This window comes from Pristiophorus japonicus, unplaced genomic scaffold (assembly GCF_044704955.1).
Source record: "Pristiophorus japonicus isolate sPriJap1 unplaced genomic scaffold, sPriJap1.hap1 HAP1_SCAFFOLD_42, whole genome shotgun sequence".
In the NCBI taxonomy this organism is placed as follows: domain Eukaryota; kingdom Metazoa; phylum Chordata; class Chondrichthyes; family Pristiophoridae; genus Pristiophorus; species Pristiophorus japonicus.
In genome coordinates, this window is record NW_027254090.1 from 745220 (window position 1) to 760424 (window position 15205).

The 15205-nt window shown below is 44.9% G+C and overlaps 13 non-coding genes across 13 annotated transcripts; all 13 read left to right on the forward strand.

Annotated features, from left to right (window-relative positions):
* The first annotated feature begins 979 nt into the window (after positions 1-979).
* Positions 980-1068, forward strand: trnar-ucg (transfer RNA arginine (anticodon UCG)). Its single transcript is given in 2 exon segments — positions 980-1016; positions 1033-1068. It is a non-coding gene; the product is annotated as a tRNA-Arg (tRNA).
* A 245-nt stretch (positions 1069-1313) lies between these two features.
* trnas-gcu (transfer RNA serine (anticodon GCU)) lies at positions 1314-1395 on the forward strand. Its single transcript has one exon. It is a non-coding gene; the product is annotated as a tRNA-Ser (tRNA).
* A 1925-nt stretch (positions 1396-3320) lies between these two features.
* trnar-ucg (transfer RNA arginine (anticodon UCG)) lies at positions 3321-3409 on the forward strand. The gene is given in 2 exon segments: positions 3321-3357; positions 3374-3409. It is a non-coding gene; the product is annotated as a tRNA-Arg (tRNA).
* A 245-nt stretch (positions 3410-3654) lies between these two features.
* trnas-gcu (transfer RNA serine (anticodon GCU)) lies at positions 3655-3736 on the forward strand. Its single transcript has one exon. It is a non-coding gene; the product is annotated as a tRNA-Ser (tRNA).
* A 1928-nt stretch (positions 3737-5664) lies between these two features.
* On the forward strand, positions 5665-5753 carry trnar-ucg (transfer RNA arginine (anticodon UCG)). Its single transcript is given in 2 exon segments — positions 5665-5701; positions 5718-5753. It is a non-coding gene; the product is annotated as a tRNA-Arg (tRNA).
* A 245-nt stretch (positions 5754-5998) lies between these two features.
* On the forward strand, positions 5999-6080 carry trnas-gcu (transfer RNA serine (anticodon GCU)). Its single transcript has one exon. It is a non-coding gene; the product is annotated as a tRNA-Ser (tRNA).
* Positions 6081-8008: 1928 nt separating this feature from the next.
* Positions 8009-8097, forward strand: trnar-ucg (transfer RNA arginine (anticodon UCG)). The gene is given in 2 exon segments: positions 8009-8045; positions 8062-8097. It is a non-coding gene; the product is annotated as a tRNA-Arg (tRNA).
* Positions 8098-8342: 245 nt separating this feature from the next.
* On the forward strand, positions 8343-8424 carry trnas-gcu (transfer RNA serine (anticodon GCU)). The gene has a single exon. It is a non-coding gene; the product is annotated as a tRNA-Ser (tRNA).
* A 1928-nt stretch (positions 8425-10352) lies between these two features.
* Positions 10353-10441, forward strand: trnar-ucg (transfer RNA arginine (anticodon UCG)). Its single transcript is given in 2 exon segments — positions 10353-10389; positions 10406-10441. It is a non-coding gene; the product is annotated as a tRNA-Arg (tRNA).
* Positions 10442-10686: 245 nt separating this feature from the next.
* trnas-gcu (transfer RNA serine (anticodon GCU)) lies at positions 10687-10768 on the forward strand. Its single transcript has one exon. It is a non-coding gene; the product is annotated as a tRNA-Ser (tRNA).
* Positions 10769-12696: 1928 nt separating this feature from the next.
* On the forward strand, positions 12697-12785 carry trnar-ucg (transfer RNA arginine (anticodon UCG)). The gene is given in 2 exon segments: positions 12697-12733; positions 12750-12785. It is a non-coding gene; the product is annotated as a tRNA-Arg (tRNA).
* Positions 12786-13030: 245 nt separating this feature from the next.
* trnas-gcu (transfer RNA serine (anticodon GCU)) lies at positions 13031-13112 on the forward strand. Its single transcript has one exon. It is a non-coding gene; the product is annotated as a tRNA-Ser (tRNA).
* Positions 13113-15040: 1928 nt separating this feature from the next.
* trnar-ucg (transfer RNA arginine (anticodon UCG)) lies at positions 15041-15129 on the forward strand. The gene is given in 2 exon segments: positions 15041-15077; positions 15094-15129. It is a non-coding gene; the product is annotated as a tRNA-Arg (tRNA).
* Positions 15130-15205: the final 76 nt, after the last annotated feature.

The window sequence follows — 15205 nt, forward strand, 5'->3', positions numbered from 1 at the left end:
TTACCACCCACTTTGCCTTTCTCCATTGTGCCATGTATTATTTAATTACTCCTTCGTTCCGCTGCATCACAAACGTTCCCATTTGACATTTCTCGCTGCGTATTTTTTCCAGGCGCTATTTTTGTTGAAAACATCTGTAATCTTTAACTTTTTCCTGAAATATCGGAATTATTATCCGACAGAACGTGAAACCGGATTCTTCCTCCACAAAATCTGCACGACCTGCCGAGTTTTACATATTTATCTGTTTTTATTCATTCTATTTCCGTGTCCCTTTTAAGGGGATTTGCTGTCTGTCCAAGATCATTCTCTGTCTCTGTAAAATGGTGTGCTATCAGACCCTCATCATTCTGTGTCTGTTTCAAAGGGATGTGCTGTCTGTCCCGGATTTCCAATTTGAAATTTCAAAACCTGGCTTTGGAGGTTAAGGAATATTAGTTTGTTCGTGTGTTTCAGACTGGGCTGGTTTTACGTCCTTCCCTCCCTCCTTGTCTATCACCTGTGGCTTCAATAACAGTCTCTGCGCCGCGTGGTCCTGAGCCCCACTGCACAATTGCCTTCAGGGATGATCGAAATCTCACTTTATTCTTTTAAAAGGGAACTGCTGTCAGTCAAGGGTCATTCTGCATCTGGGTAAAAGGGATGTCCTTGCAATTCCGGATCATTCTGTGTCTGTTTAAATGGGCTGGTTGTCAGTTCCGGTTCATAATCTTTCCCTTTAAAACGGATTATCTCATAAACCCGGGTCATCCTGTATTGTTTGAGAAGGAGTATGATTTCAGCTGCAATGACCGAATTGTTAAACTATAGTGTTCCAATTTACATTGGGGTTGCCTGCGCCGGTGCGCACCCAGATCGCAGTGCATCTGTTCATTCACTCGAAATATGCTCATCTTTTCCTAAATCCACTCCTTGATATTGCAGTTGCCCCGAATTTGCTCGCAATATATACAACAACACAATGAATGTGGCTGGCAGCGGCCGCGTGGCCTAATGGATAAGGCGTCTGACTTCGATGACAACCGCAAAGTTATCAGAAGATTGCAGGTTCGAGTCCTGCCGCGGTCAACTTAGCTCGCTACGAGACATTTTATATTCTTTGTTGTGATTCTGCCGAGAAACCAGCCATCTGTTCCAGTCACTCACCTGAAGTGAAGGAAGGCTGTTTGCTCAAAGAATCTCATGGCAAGTTTTCATCATTGTCGATCTGCATGCACGGGCAGAGCAAGCTGTGAAGTGGACTTTCTTGCACATTATTTCTGTTTGGATACAAAAAGCAGGAGATTGAATGGCTGACGATATCTTATAGCAGAGACGAGGTGGCCGAGAGGTTAAGGCGATGGACTGCTAATCCATTGTGCTCTGCACGCATGGGTTCGAATCCCATTCTCGTCGTTGGCTTGCAGGTTAAACACTTTTTGACATTCACATTTCATCTCATCTCCAAATTCCCCTTTTACTGACAGGGATGCTGTACTTTCCTCATGTCATGTCTCAAATTAATAATATATTCGTCAAAAGGAGAACAGTTGCAGTACAATGGCGAGGGGCACTAATTCGATAGGTATCTGAGAGACAGCACATGCACGATGGGCCATCATATCATTTCTCACCACCGTCAGAATCTGAGAGCTGCGCTTTTCACTGTCGGCGGCTCGTTGGTCCACGGTTATGATTCTCCCTTCGGAATGATCACATTTGAAATGCGAGAGTCACGGGCCAAATCCCGGACGAGCCCCGCCATGTTTTACTCAAAGTTCCGCTTCTAACAGCCGCTCGACATGTGAGAAAACAGACGTATTTCACGTTAAAACGTGTGATTTTACGCCGATGTTCCCTCAGCATCCAAATCCCAGAGCAAAGTGAAACCCGCCAAACTGAGTAAAGTTAAAATATCTCAGAGGTACTCGGCTCTGTGACTCGTTGGATAACCGAAAGCCTTGTTTGGTTCCGGCCGATACTTGATCAGTATATCTTCCTGTCTGTACGCATAAGTTCACCTCAATTGGGATAAGCATACATTCAGCGTCAATCTCCACCTCTGCCCTGAATATGTGTGCGTCCTGGTTCTCTAGAGCTGAAAAGATGAGAGAAGCTGCTTTTTGAATTCGTCCCTTGGCTGCCGAATTCAAAGCATACAGGAAATCAATCCGGGCTGGCAAAGCTGCCTGGTCTGATTAAAAGGCGGTGACAGCCTATATTGTAAGCATGTTCTCGTCTTCTGGCCTCAACATTAGGTTCAACGTATCGGATGATAAGCATCGCTCCCATTGTCTGGTAATGGTTCTGCTATTCACACTAACACTTCCTCTGGACCACCCTTTGTTACGTTATTGCCCGATTACCACCCACTTTGCCTTTCTCCATTGTGCCATGTATTATTTAATTACTCCTTCGTTCCGCTGCATCACAAACGTTCCCATTTGACATTTCTCGCTGCGTATTTTTTCCAGGCGCTATTTTTGTTGAAAACATCTGTAATCTTTAACTTTTTCCTGAAATATCGGAATTATTATCCGACAGAACGTGAAACCGGATTCTTCCTCCACAAAATCTGCACGACCTGCCGAGTTTTACATATTTATCTGTTTTTATTCATTCTATTTCCGTGTCCCTTTTAAGGGGATTTGCTGTCTGTCCAAGATCATTCTCTGTCTCTGTAAAATGGTGTGCTATCAGACCCTCATCATTCTGTGTCTGTTTCAAAGGGATGTGCTGTCTGTCCCGGATTTCCAATTTGAAATTTCAAAACCTGGCTTTGGAGGTTAAGGAATATTAGTTTGTTCGTGTGTTTCAGACTGGGCTGGTTTTACGTCCTTCCCTCCCTCCTTGTCTATCACCTGTGGCTTCAATAACAGTCTCTGCGCCGCGTGGTCCTGAGCCCCACTGCACAATTGCCTTCAGGGATGATCGAAATCTCACTTTATTCTTTTAAAAGGGAACTGCTGTCAGTCAAGGGTCATTCTGCATCTGGGTAAAAGGGATGTCCTTGCAATTCCGGATCATTCTGTGTCTGTTTAAATGGGCTGGTTGTCAGTTCCGGTTCATAATCTTTCCCTTTAAAACGGATTATCTCATAAACCCGGGTCATCCTGTATTGTTTGAGAAGGAGTATGATTTCAGCTGCAATGACCGAATTGTTAAACTATAGTGTTCCAATTTACATTGGGGTTGCCTGCGCCAGTGCGCACCCAGATCGCAGTGCATCTGTTCATTCACTCGAAATATGCTCATCTTTTCCTAAATCCACTCCTTGATATTGCAGTTGCCCCGAATTTGCTCGCAATATATACAACAACACAATGAATGTGGCTGGCAGCGGCCGCGTGGCCTAATGGATAAGGCGTCTGACTTCGATGACAACCGCAAAGTTATCAGAAGATTGCAGGTTCGAGTCCTGCCGCGTTCAACTTAGCTCGCTACGAGACATTTTATATTCTTTGTTGTGATTCTGCCGAGAAACCAGCCATCTGTTCCAGTCACTCACCTGAAGTGAAGGAAGGCTGTTTGCTCAAAGAATCTCATGGCAAGTTTTCATCATTGTCGATCTGCATGCACGGGCAGAGCAAGCTGTGAAGTGGACTTTCTTGCACATTATTTCTGTTTGGATACAAAAAGCAGGAGATTGAATGGCTGACGATATCTTATAGCAGAGACGAGGTGGCCGAGAGGTTAAGGCGATGGACTGCTAATCCATTGTGCTCTGCACGCATGGGTTCGAATCCCATTCTCGTCGTCGTTGGCTTGCAGGTTAAACACTTTTTGACATTCACATTTCATCTCATCTCCAAATTCCCCTTTTACTGACAGGGATGCTGTACTTTCCTCATGTCATGTCTCAAATTAATAATATATTCGTCAAAAGGAGAACAGTTGCAGTACAATGGCGAGGGGCACTAATTCGATAGGTATCTGAGAGACAGCACATGCACGATGGGCCATAATATCATTTCTCACCACCGTCAGAATCTGAGAGCTGCGCTTTTCACTGTCGGCGGCTCGTTGGTCCACGGTTATGATTCTCCCTTCGGAATGATCACATTTGAAATACGAGAGTCACGGGCCAAATCCCGGACGAGCCCCGCCATGTTTTACTCGAAGTTCCGCTTCTAACAGCCGCTCGACATGTGAGAAAACAGACGTATTTCACGTTAAAACGTGTGATTTTACGCCGATGTTCCCTCAGCATCCAAATCCCAGAGCAAAGTGAAACCCGCCAAACTGAGTAAAGTTAAAATATCTCAGAGGTACTCGGCTCTGTGACTCGTTGGATAACCGAAAGCCTTGTTTGGTTCCGGCCGATACTTGATCAGTATATCTTCCTGTCTGTACGCATAAGTTCACCTCAATTGGGATAAGCATACATTCAGCGTCAATCTCCACCTCTGCCCTGAATATGTGTGCGTCCTGGTTCTCTAGAGCTGAAAAGATGAGAGAAGCTGCTTTTTGAATTCGTCCCTTGGCTGCCGAATTCAAAGCATACAGGAAATCAATCCGGGCTGGCAAAGCTGCCTGGTCTGATTAAAAGGCGGTGACAGCCTATATTGTAAGCATGTTCTCGTCTTCTGGCCTCAACATTAGGTTCAACGTATCGGATGATAAGCATCGCTCCCATTGTCTGGTAATGGTTCTGCTATTCACACTAACACTTCCTCTGGACCACCCTTTGTTACGTTATTGCCCGATTACCACCCACTTTGCCTTTCTCCATTGTGCCATGTATTATTTAATTACTCCTTCGTTCCGCTGCATCACAAACGTTCCCATTTGACATTTCTCGCTGCGTATTTTTTCCAGGCGCTATTTTTGTTGAAAACATCTGTAATCTTTAACTTTTTCCTGAAATATCGGAATTATTATCCGACAGAACGTGAAACCGGATTCTTCCTCCACAAAATCTGCACGACCTGCCGAGTTTTACATATTTATCTGTTTTTATTCATTCTATTTCCGTGTCCCTTTTAAGGGGATTTGCTGTCTGTCCAAGATCATTCTCTGTCTCTGTAAAATGGTGTGCTATCAGACCCTCATCATTCTGTGTCTGTTTCAAAGGGATGTGCTGTCTGTCCCGGATTTCCAATTTGAAATTTCAAAACCTGGCTTTGGAGGTTAAGGAATATTAGTTTGTTCGTGTGTTTCAGACTGGGCTGGTTTTACGTCCTTCCCTCCCTCCTTGTCTATCACCTGTGGCTTCAATAACAGTCTCTGCGCCGCGTGGTCCTGAGCCCCACTGCACAATTGCCTTCAGGGATGATCGAAATCTCACTTTATTCTTTTAAAAGGGAACTGCTGTCAGTCAAGGGTCATTCTGCATCTGGGTAAAAGGGATGTCCTTGCAATTCCGGATCATTCTGTGTCTGTTTAAATGGGCTGGTTGTCAGTTCCGGTTCATAATCTTTCCCTTTAAAACGGATTATCTCATAAACCCGGGTCATCCTGTATTGTTTGAGAAGGAGTATGATTTCAGCTGCAATGACCGAATTGTTAAACTATAGTGTTCCAATTTACATTGGGGTTGCCTGCGCCGGTGCGCACCCAGATCGCAGTGCATCTGTTCATTCACTCGAAATATGCTCATCTTTTCCTAAATCCACTCCTTGATATTGCAGTTGCCCCGAATTTGCTCGCAATATATACAACAACACAATGAATGTGGCTGGCAGCGGCCGCGTGGCCTAATGGATAAGGCGTCTGACTTCGATGACAACCGCAAAGTTATCAGAAGATTGCAGGTTCGAGTCCTGCCGCGGTCAACTTAGCTCGCTACGAGACATTTTATATTCTTTGTTGTGATTCTGCCGAGAAACCAGCCATCTGTTCCAGTCACTCACCTGAAGTGAAGGAAGGCTGTTTGCTCAAAGAATCTCATGGCAAGTTTTCATCATTGTCGATCTGCATGCACGGGCAGAGCAAGCTGTGAAGTGGACTTTCTTGCACATTATTTCTGTTTGGATACAAAAAGCAGGAGATTGAATGGCTGACGATATCTTATAGCAGAGACGAGGTGGCCGAGAGGTTAAGGCGATGGACTGCTAATCCATTGTGCTCTGCACGCATGGGTTCGAATCCCATTCTCGTCGTCGTTGGCTTGCAGGTTAAACACTTTTTGACATTCACATTTCATCTCATCTCCAAATTCCCCTTTTACTGACAGGGATGCTGTACTTTCCTCATGTCATGTCTCAAATTAATAATATATTCGTCAAAAGGAGAACAGTTGCAGTACAATGGCGAGGGGCACTAATTCGATAGGTATCTGAGAGACAGCACATGCACGATGGGCCATAATATCATTTCTCACCACCGTCAGAATCTGAGAGCTGCGCTTTTCACTGTCGGCGGCTCGTTGGTCCACGGTTATGATTCTCCCTTCGGAATGATCACATTTGAAATACGAGAGTCACGGGCCAAATCCCGGACGAGCCCCGCCATGTTTTACTCAAAGTTCCGCTTCTAACAGCCGCTCGACATGTGAGAAAACAGACGTATTTCACGTTAAAACGTGTGATTTTACGCCGATGTTCCCTCAGCATCCAAATCCCAGAGCAAAGTGAAACCCGCCAAACTGAGTAAAGTTAAAATATCTCAGAGGTACTCGGCTCTGTGACTCGTTGGATAACCGAAAGCCTTGTTTGGTTCCGGCCGATACTTGATCAGTATATCTTCCTGTCTGTACGCATAAGTTCACCTCAATTGGGATAAGCATACATTCAGCGTCAATCTCCACCTCTGCCCTGAATATGTGTGCGTCCTGGTTCTCTAGAGCTGAAAAGATGAGAGAAGCTGCTTTTTGAATTCGTCCCTTGGCTGCCGAATTCAAAGCATACAGGAAATCAATCCGGGCTGGCAAAGCTGCCTGGTCTGATTAAAAGGCGGTGACAGCCTATATTGTAAGCATGTTCTCGTCTTCTGGCCTCAACATTAGGTTCAACGTATCGGATGATAAGCATCGCTCCCATTGTCTGGTAATGGTTCTGCTATTCACACTAACACTTCCTCTGGACCACCCTTTGTTACGTTATTGCCCGATTACCACCCACTTTGCCTTTCTCCATTGTGCCATGTATTATTTAATTACTCCTTCGTTCCGCTGCATCACAAACGTTCCCATTTGACATTTCTCGCTGCGTATTTTTTCCAGGCGCTATTTTTGTTGAAAACATCTGTAATCTTTAACTTTTTCCTGAAATATCGGAATTATTATCCGACAGAACGTGAAACCGGATTCTTCCTCCACAAAATCTGCACGACCTGCCGAGTTTTACATATTTATCTGTTTTTATTCATTCTATTTCCGTGTCCCTTTTAAGGGGATTTGCTGTCTGTCCAAGATCATTCTCTGTCTCTGTAAAATGGTGTGCTATCAGACCCTCATCATTCTGTGTCTGTTTCAAAGGGATGTGCTGTCTGTCCCGGATTTCCAATTTGAAATTTCAAAACCTGGCTTTGGAGGTTAAGGAATATTAGTTTGTTCGTGTGTTTCAGACTGGGCTGGTTTTACGTCCTTCCCTCTCTCCTTGTCTATCACCTGTGGCTTCAATAACAGTCTCTGCGCCGCGTGGTCCTGAGCCCCACTGCACAATTGCCTTCAGGGATGATCGAAATCTCACTTTATTCTTTTAAAAGGGAACTGCTGTCAGTCAAGGGTCATTCTGCATCTGGGTAAAAGGGATGTCCTTGCAATTCCGGATCATTCTGTGTCTGTTTAAATGGGCTGGTTGTCAGTTCCGGTTCATAATCTTTCCCTTTAAAACGGATTATCTCATAAACCCGGGTCATCCTGTATTGTTTGAGAAGGAGTATGATTTCAGCTGCAATGACCGAATTGTTAAACTATAGTGTTCCAATTTACATTGGGGTTGCCTGCGCCGGTGCGCACCCAGATCGCAGTGCATCTGTTCATTCACTCGAAATATGCTCATCTTTTCCTAAATCCACTCCTTGATATTGCAGTTGCCCCGAATTTGCTCGCAATATATACAACAACACAATGAATGTGGCTGGCAGCGGCCGCGTGGCCTAATGGATAAGGCGTCTGACTTCGATGACAACCGCAAAGTTATCAGAAGATTGCAGGTTCGAGTCCTGCCGCGGTCAACTTAGCTCGCTACGAGACATTTTATATTCTTTGTTGTGATTCTGCCGAGAAACCAGCCATCTGTTCCAGTCACTCACCTGAAGTGAAGGAAGGCTGTTTGCTCAAAGAATCTCATGGCAAGTTTTCATCATTGTCGATCTGCATGCACGGGCAGAGCAAGCTGTGAAGTGGACTTTCTTGCACATTATTTCTGTTTGGATACAAAAAGCAGGAGATTGAATGGCTGACGATATCTTATAGCAGAGACGAGGTGGCCGAGAGGTTAAGGCGATGGACTGCTAATCCATTGTGCTCTGCACGCATGGGTTCGAATCCCATTCTCGTCGTCGTTGGCTTGCAGGTTAAACACTTTTTGACATTCACATTTCATCTCATCTCCAAATTCCCCTTTTACTGACAGGGATGCTGTACTTTCCTCATGTCATGTCTCAAATTAATAATATATTCGTCAAAAGGAGAACAGTTGCAGTACAATGGCGAGGGGCACTAATTCGATAGGTATCTGAGAGACAGCACATGCACGATGGGCCATCATATCATTTCTCACCACCGTCAGAATCTGAGAGCTGCGCTTTTCACTGTCGGCGGCTCGTTGGTCCACGGTTATGATTCTCCCTTCGGAATGATCACATTTGAAATGCGAGAGTCACGGGCCAAATCCCGGACGAGCCCCGCCATGTTTTACTCAAAGTTCCGCTTCTAACAGCCGCTCGACATGTGAGAAAACAGACGTATTTCACGTTAAAACGTGTGATTTTACGCCGATGTTCCCTCAGCATCCAAATCCCAGAGCAAAGTGAAACCCGCCAAACTGAGTAAAGTAAAAATATCTCAGAGGTACTCGGCTCTGTGACTCGTTGGATAACCGAAAGCCTTGTTTGGTTCCGGCCGATACTTGATCAGTATATCTTCCTGTCTGTACGCATAAGTTCACCTCAATTGGGATAAGCATACATTCAGCGTCAATCTCCACCTCTGCCCTGAATATGTGTGCGTCCTGGTTCTCTAGAGCTGAAAAGATGAGAGAAGCTGCTTTTTGAATTCGTCCCTTGGCTGCCGAATTCAAAGCATACAGGAAATCAATCCGGGCTGGCAAAGCTGCCTGGTCTGATTAAAAGGCGGTGACAGCCTATATTGTAAGCATGTTCTCGTCTTCTGGCCTCAACATTAGGTTCAACGTATCGGATGATAAGCATCGCTCCCATTGTCTGGTAATGGTTCTGCTATTCACACTAACACTTCCTCTGGACCACCCTTTGTTACGTTATTGCCCGATTACCACCCACTTTGCCTTTCTCCATTGTGCCATGTATTATTTAATTACTCCTTCGTTCCGCTGCATCACAAACGTTCCCATTTGACATTTCTCGCTGCGTATTTTTTCCAGGCGCTATTTTTGTTGAAAACATCTGTAATCTTTAACTTTTTCCTGAAATATCGGAATTATTATCCGACAGAACGTGAAACCGGATTCTTCCTCCACAAAATCTGCACGACCTGCCGAGTTTTACATATTTATCTGTTTTTATTCATTCTATTTCCGTGTCCCTTTTAAGGGGATTTGCTGTCTGTCCAAGATCATTCTCTGTCTCTGTAAAATGGTGTGCTATCAGACCCTCATCATTCTGTGTCTGTTTCAAAGGGATGTGCTGTCTGTCCCGGATTTCCAATTTGAAATTTCAAAACCTGGCTTTGGAGGTTAAGGAATATTAGTTTGTTCGTGTGTTTCAGACTGGGCTGGTTTTACGTCCTTCCCTCCCTCCTTGTCTATCACCTGTGGCTTCAATAACAGTCTCTGCGCCGCGTGGTCCTGAGCCCCACTGCACAATTGCCTTCAGGGATGATCGAAATCTCACTTTATTCTTTTAAAAGGGAACTGCTGTCAGTCAAGGGTCATTCTGCATCTGGGTAAAAGGGATGTCCTTGCAATTCCGGATCATTCTGTGTCTGTTTAAATGGGCTGGTTGTCAGTTCCGGTTCATAATCTTTCCCTTTAAAACGGATTATCTCATAAACCCGGGTCATCCTGTATTGTTTGAGAAGGAGTATGATTTCAGCTGCAATGACCGAATTGTTAAACTATAGTGTTCCAATTTACATTGGGGTTGCCTGCGCCGGTGCGCACCCAGATCGCAGTGCATCTGTTCATTCACTCGAAATATGCTCATCTTTTCCTAAATCCACTCCTTGATATTGCAGTTGCCCCGAATTTGCTCGCAATATATACAACAACACAATGAATGTGGCTGGCAGCGGCCGCGTGGCCTAATGGATAAGGCGTCTGACTTCGATGACAACCGCAAAGTTATCAGAAGATTGCAGGTTCGAGTCCTGCCGCGGTCAACTTAGCTCGCTACGAGACATTTTATATTCTTTGTTGTGATTCTGCCGAGAAACCAGCCATCTGTTCCAGTCACTCACCTGAAGTGAAGGAAGGCTGTTTGCTCAAAGAATCTCATGGCAAGTTTTCATCATTGTCGATCTGCATGCACGGGCAGAGCAAGCTGTGAAGTGGACTTTCTTGCACATTATTTCTGTTTGGATACAAAAAGCAGGAGATTGAATGGCTGACGATATCTTATAGCAGAGACGAGGTGGCCGAGAGGTTAAGGCGATGGACTGCTAATCCATTGTGCTCTGCACGCTTGGGTTCGAATCCCATTCTCGTCGTCGTTGGCTTGCAGGTTAAACACTTTTTGACATTCACATTTCATCTCATCTCCAAATTCCCCTTTTACTGACAGGGATGCTGTACTTTCCTCATGTCATGTCTCAAATTAATAATATATTCGTCCAAAGGAGAACAGTTGCAGTACAATGGCGAGGGGCACTAATTCGATAGGTATCTGAGAGACAGCACATGCACGATGGGCCATCATATCATTTCTCACCACCGTCAGAATCTGAGAGCTGCGCTTTTCACTGTCGGCGGCTCGTTGGTCCACGGTTATGATTCTCCCTTCGGAATGATCACATTTGAAATGCGAGAGTCACGGGCCAAATCCCGGACGAGCCCCGCCATGTTTTACTCAAAGTTCCGCTTCTAACAGCCGCTCGACATGTGAGAAAACAGACGTATTTCACGTTAAAACGTGTGATTTTACGCCGATGTTCCCTCAGCATCCAAATCCCAGAGCAAAGTGAAACCCGCCAAACTGAGTAAAGTTAAAATATCTCAGAGGTACTCGGCTCTGTGACTCGTTGGATAACCGAAAGCCTTGTTTGGTTCCGGCCGATACTTGATCAGTATATCTTCCTGTCTGTACGCATAAGTTCACCTCAATTGGGATAAGCATACATTCAGCGTCAATCTCCACCTCTGCCCTGAATATGTGTGCGTCCTGGTTCTCTAGAGCTGAAAAGATGAGAGAAGCTGCTTTTTGAATTCGTCCCTTGGCTGCCGAATTCAAAGCATACAGGAAATCAATCCGGGCTGGCAAAGCTGCCTGGTCTGATTAAAAGGCGGTGACAGCCTATATTGTAAGCATGTTCTCGTCTTCTGGCCTCAACATTAGGTTCAACGTATCGGATGATAAGCATCGCTCCCATTGTCTGGTAATGGTTCTGCTATTCACACTAACACTTCCTCTGGACCACCCTTTGTTACGTTATTGCCCGATTACCACCCACTTTGCCTTTCTCCATTGTGCCATGTATTATTTAATTACTCCTTCGTTCCGCTGCATCACAAACGTTCCCATTTGACATTTCTCGCTGCGTATTTTTTCCAGGCGCTATTTTTGTTGAAAACATCTGTAATCTTTAACTTTTTCCTGAAATATCGGAATTATTATCCGACAGAACGTGAAACCGGATTCTTCCTCCACAAAATCTGCACGACCTGCCGAGTTGTACATATTTATCTGTTTTTATTCATTCTATTTCCGTGTCCCTTTTAAGGGGATTTGCTGTCTGTCCAAGATCATTCTCTGTTTCTGTAAAATGGTGTGCTATCAGACCCTCATCATTCTGTGTCTGTTTCAAAGGGATGTGCTGTCTGTCCCGGATTTCCAATTTGAAATTTCAAAACCTGGCTTTGGAGGTTAAGGAATATTAGTTTGTTCGTGTGTTTCAGACTGGGCTGCTTTTACGTCCTTCCCTCCCTCCTTGTCTATCACCTGTGGCTTCAATAACAGTCTCTGCGCCGCGTGGTCCTGAGCCCCACTGCACAATTGCCTTCAGGGATGATCGAAATCTCACTTTATTCTTTTAAAAGGGAACTGCTGTCAGTCAAGGGTCATTCTGCATCTGGGTAAAAGGGATGTCCTTGCAATTCCGGATCATTCTGTGTCTGTTTAAATGGGCTGGTTGTCAGTTCCGGTTCATAATCTTTCCCTTTAAAACGGATTATCTCATAAACCCGGGTCATCCTGTATTGTTTGAGAAGGAGTATGATTTCAGCTGCAATGACCGAATTGTTAAACTATAGTGTTCCAATTTACATTGGGGTTGCCTGCGCCGGTGCGCACCCAGATCGCAGTGCATCTGTTCATTCACTCGAAATATGCTCATCTTTTCCTAAATCCACTCCTTGATATTGCAGTTGCCCCGAATTTGCTCGCAATATATACAACAACACAATGAATGTGGCTGGCAGCGGCCGCGTGGCCTAATGGATAAGGCGTCTGACTTCGATGACAACCGCAAAGTTATCAGAAGATTGCAGGTTCGAGTCCTGCCGCGGTCAACTTAGCTCGCTACGAGACATTTTATATTCTTTGTTGTGATTCTGCCGAGAAACCAGCCATCTGTTCCAGTCACTCACCTGAAGTGAAGGAAGGCTGTTTGCTCAAAGAATCTCATGGCAAGTTTTCATCATTGTCGATCTGCATGCACGGGCAGAGCAAGCTGTGAAGTGGACTTTCTTGCACATTATTTCTGTTTGGATACAAAAAGCAGGAGATTGAATGGCTGACGATATCTTATAGCAGAGACGAGGTGGCCGAGAGGTTAAGGCGATGGACTGCTAATCCATTGTGCTCTGCACGCATGGGTTCGAATCCCATTCTCGTCGTCGTTGGCTTGCAGGTTAAACACTTTTTGACATTCACATTTCATCTCATCTCCAAATTCCCCTTTTACTGACAGGGATGCTGTACTTTCCTCATGTCATGTCTCAAATTAATAATATATTCGTCAAAAGGAGAACAGTTGCAGTACAATGGCGAGGGGCACTAATTCGATAGGTATCTGAGAGACAGCACATGCACGATGGGCCATCATATCATTTCTCACCACCGTCAGAATCTGAGAGCTGCGCTTTTCACTGTCGGCGGCTCGTTGGTCCACGGTTATGATTCTCCCTTCGGAATGATCACATTTGAAATGCGAGAGTCACGGGCCAAATCCCGGACGAGCCCCGCCATGTTTTACTCAAAGTTCCGCTTCTAACAGCCGCTCGACATGTGAGAAAACAGACGTATTTCACGTTAAAACGTGTGATTTTACGCCGATGTTCCCTCAGCATCCAAATCCCAGAGCAAAGTGAAACCCGCCAAACTGAGTAAAGTTAAAATATCTCAGAGGTACTCGGCTCTGTGACTCGTTGGATAACCGAAAGCCTTGTTTGGTTCCGGCCGATACTTGATCAGTATATCTTCCTGTCTGTACGCATAAGTTCACCTCAATTGGGATAAGCATACATTCAGCGTCAATCTCCACCTCTGCCCTGAATATGTGTGCGTCCTGGTTCTCTAGAGCTGAAAAGATGAGAGAAGCTGCTTTTTGAATTCGTCCCTTGGCTGCCGAATTCAAAGCATACAGGAAATCAATCCGGGCTGGCAAAGCTGCCTGGTCTGATTAAAAGGCGGTGACAGCCTATATTGTAAGCATGTTCTCGTCTTCTGGCCTCAACATTAGGTTCAACGTATCGGATGATAAGCATCGCTCCCATTGTCTGGTAATGGTTCTGCTATTCACACTAACACTTCCTCTGGACCACCCTTTGTTACGTTATTGCCCGATTACCACCCACTTTGCCTTTCTCCATTGTGCCATGTATTATTTAATTACTCCTTCGTTCCGCTGCATCACAAACGTTCCCATTTGACATTTCTCGCTGCGTATTTTTTCCAGGCGCTATTTTTGTTGAAAACATCTGTAATCTTTAACTTTTTCCTGAAATATCGGAATTATTATCCGACAGAACGTGAAACCGGATTCTTCCTCCACAAAATCTGCACGACCTGCCGAGTTGTACATATTTATCTGTTTTTATTCATTCTATTTCCGTGTCCCTTTTAAGGGGATTTGCTGTCTGTCCAAGATCATTCTCTGTTTCTGTAAAATGGTGTGCTATCAGACCCTCATCATTCTGTGTCTGTTTCAAAGGGATGTGCTGTCTGTCCCGGATTTCCAATTTGAAATTTCAAAACCTGGCTTTGGAGGTTAAGGAATATTAGTTTGTTCGTGTGTTTCAGACTGGGCTGCTTTTACGTCCTTCCCTCCCTCCTTGTCTATCACCTGTGGCTTCAATAACAGTCTCTGCGCCGCGTGGTCCTGAGCCCCACTGCACAATTGCCTTCAGGGATGATCGAAATCTCACTTTATTCTTTTAAAAGGGAACTGCTGTCAGTCAAGGGTCATTCTGCATCTGGGTAAAAGGGATGTCCTTGCAATTCCGGATCATTCTGTGTCTGTTTAAATGGGCTGGTTGTCAGTTCCGGTTCATAATCTTTCCCTTTAAAACGGATTATCTCATAAACCCGGGTCATCCTGTATTGTTTGAGAAGGAGTATGATTTCAGCTGCAATGACCGAATTGTTAAACTATAGTGTTCCAATTTACATTGGGGTTGCCTGCGCCGGTGCGCACCCAGATCGCAGTGCATCTGTTCATTCACTCGAAATATGCTCATCTTTTCCTAAATCCACTCCTTGATATTGCAGTTGCCCCGAATTTGCTCGCAATATATACAACAACACAATGAATGTGGCTGGCAGCGGCCGCGTGGCCTAATGGATAAGGCGTCTGACTTCGATGACAACCGCAAAGTTATCAGAAGATTGCAGGTTCGAGTCCTGCCGCGGTCAACTTAGCTCGCTACGAGACATTTTATATTCTTTGTTGTGATTCTGCCGAGAAACCAGCCATCTGTTCCAGTCACTC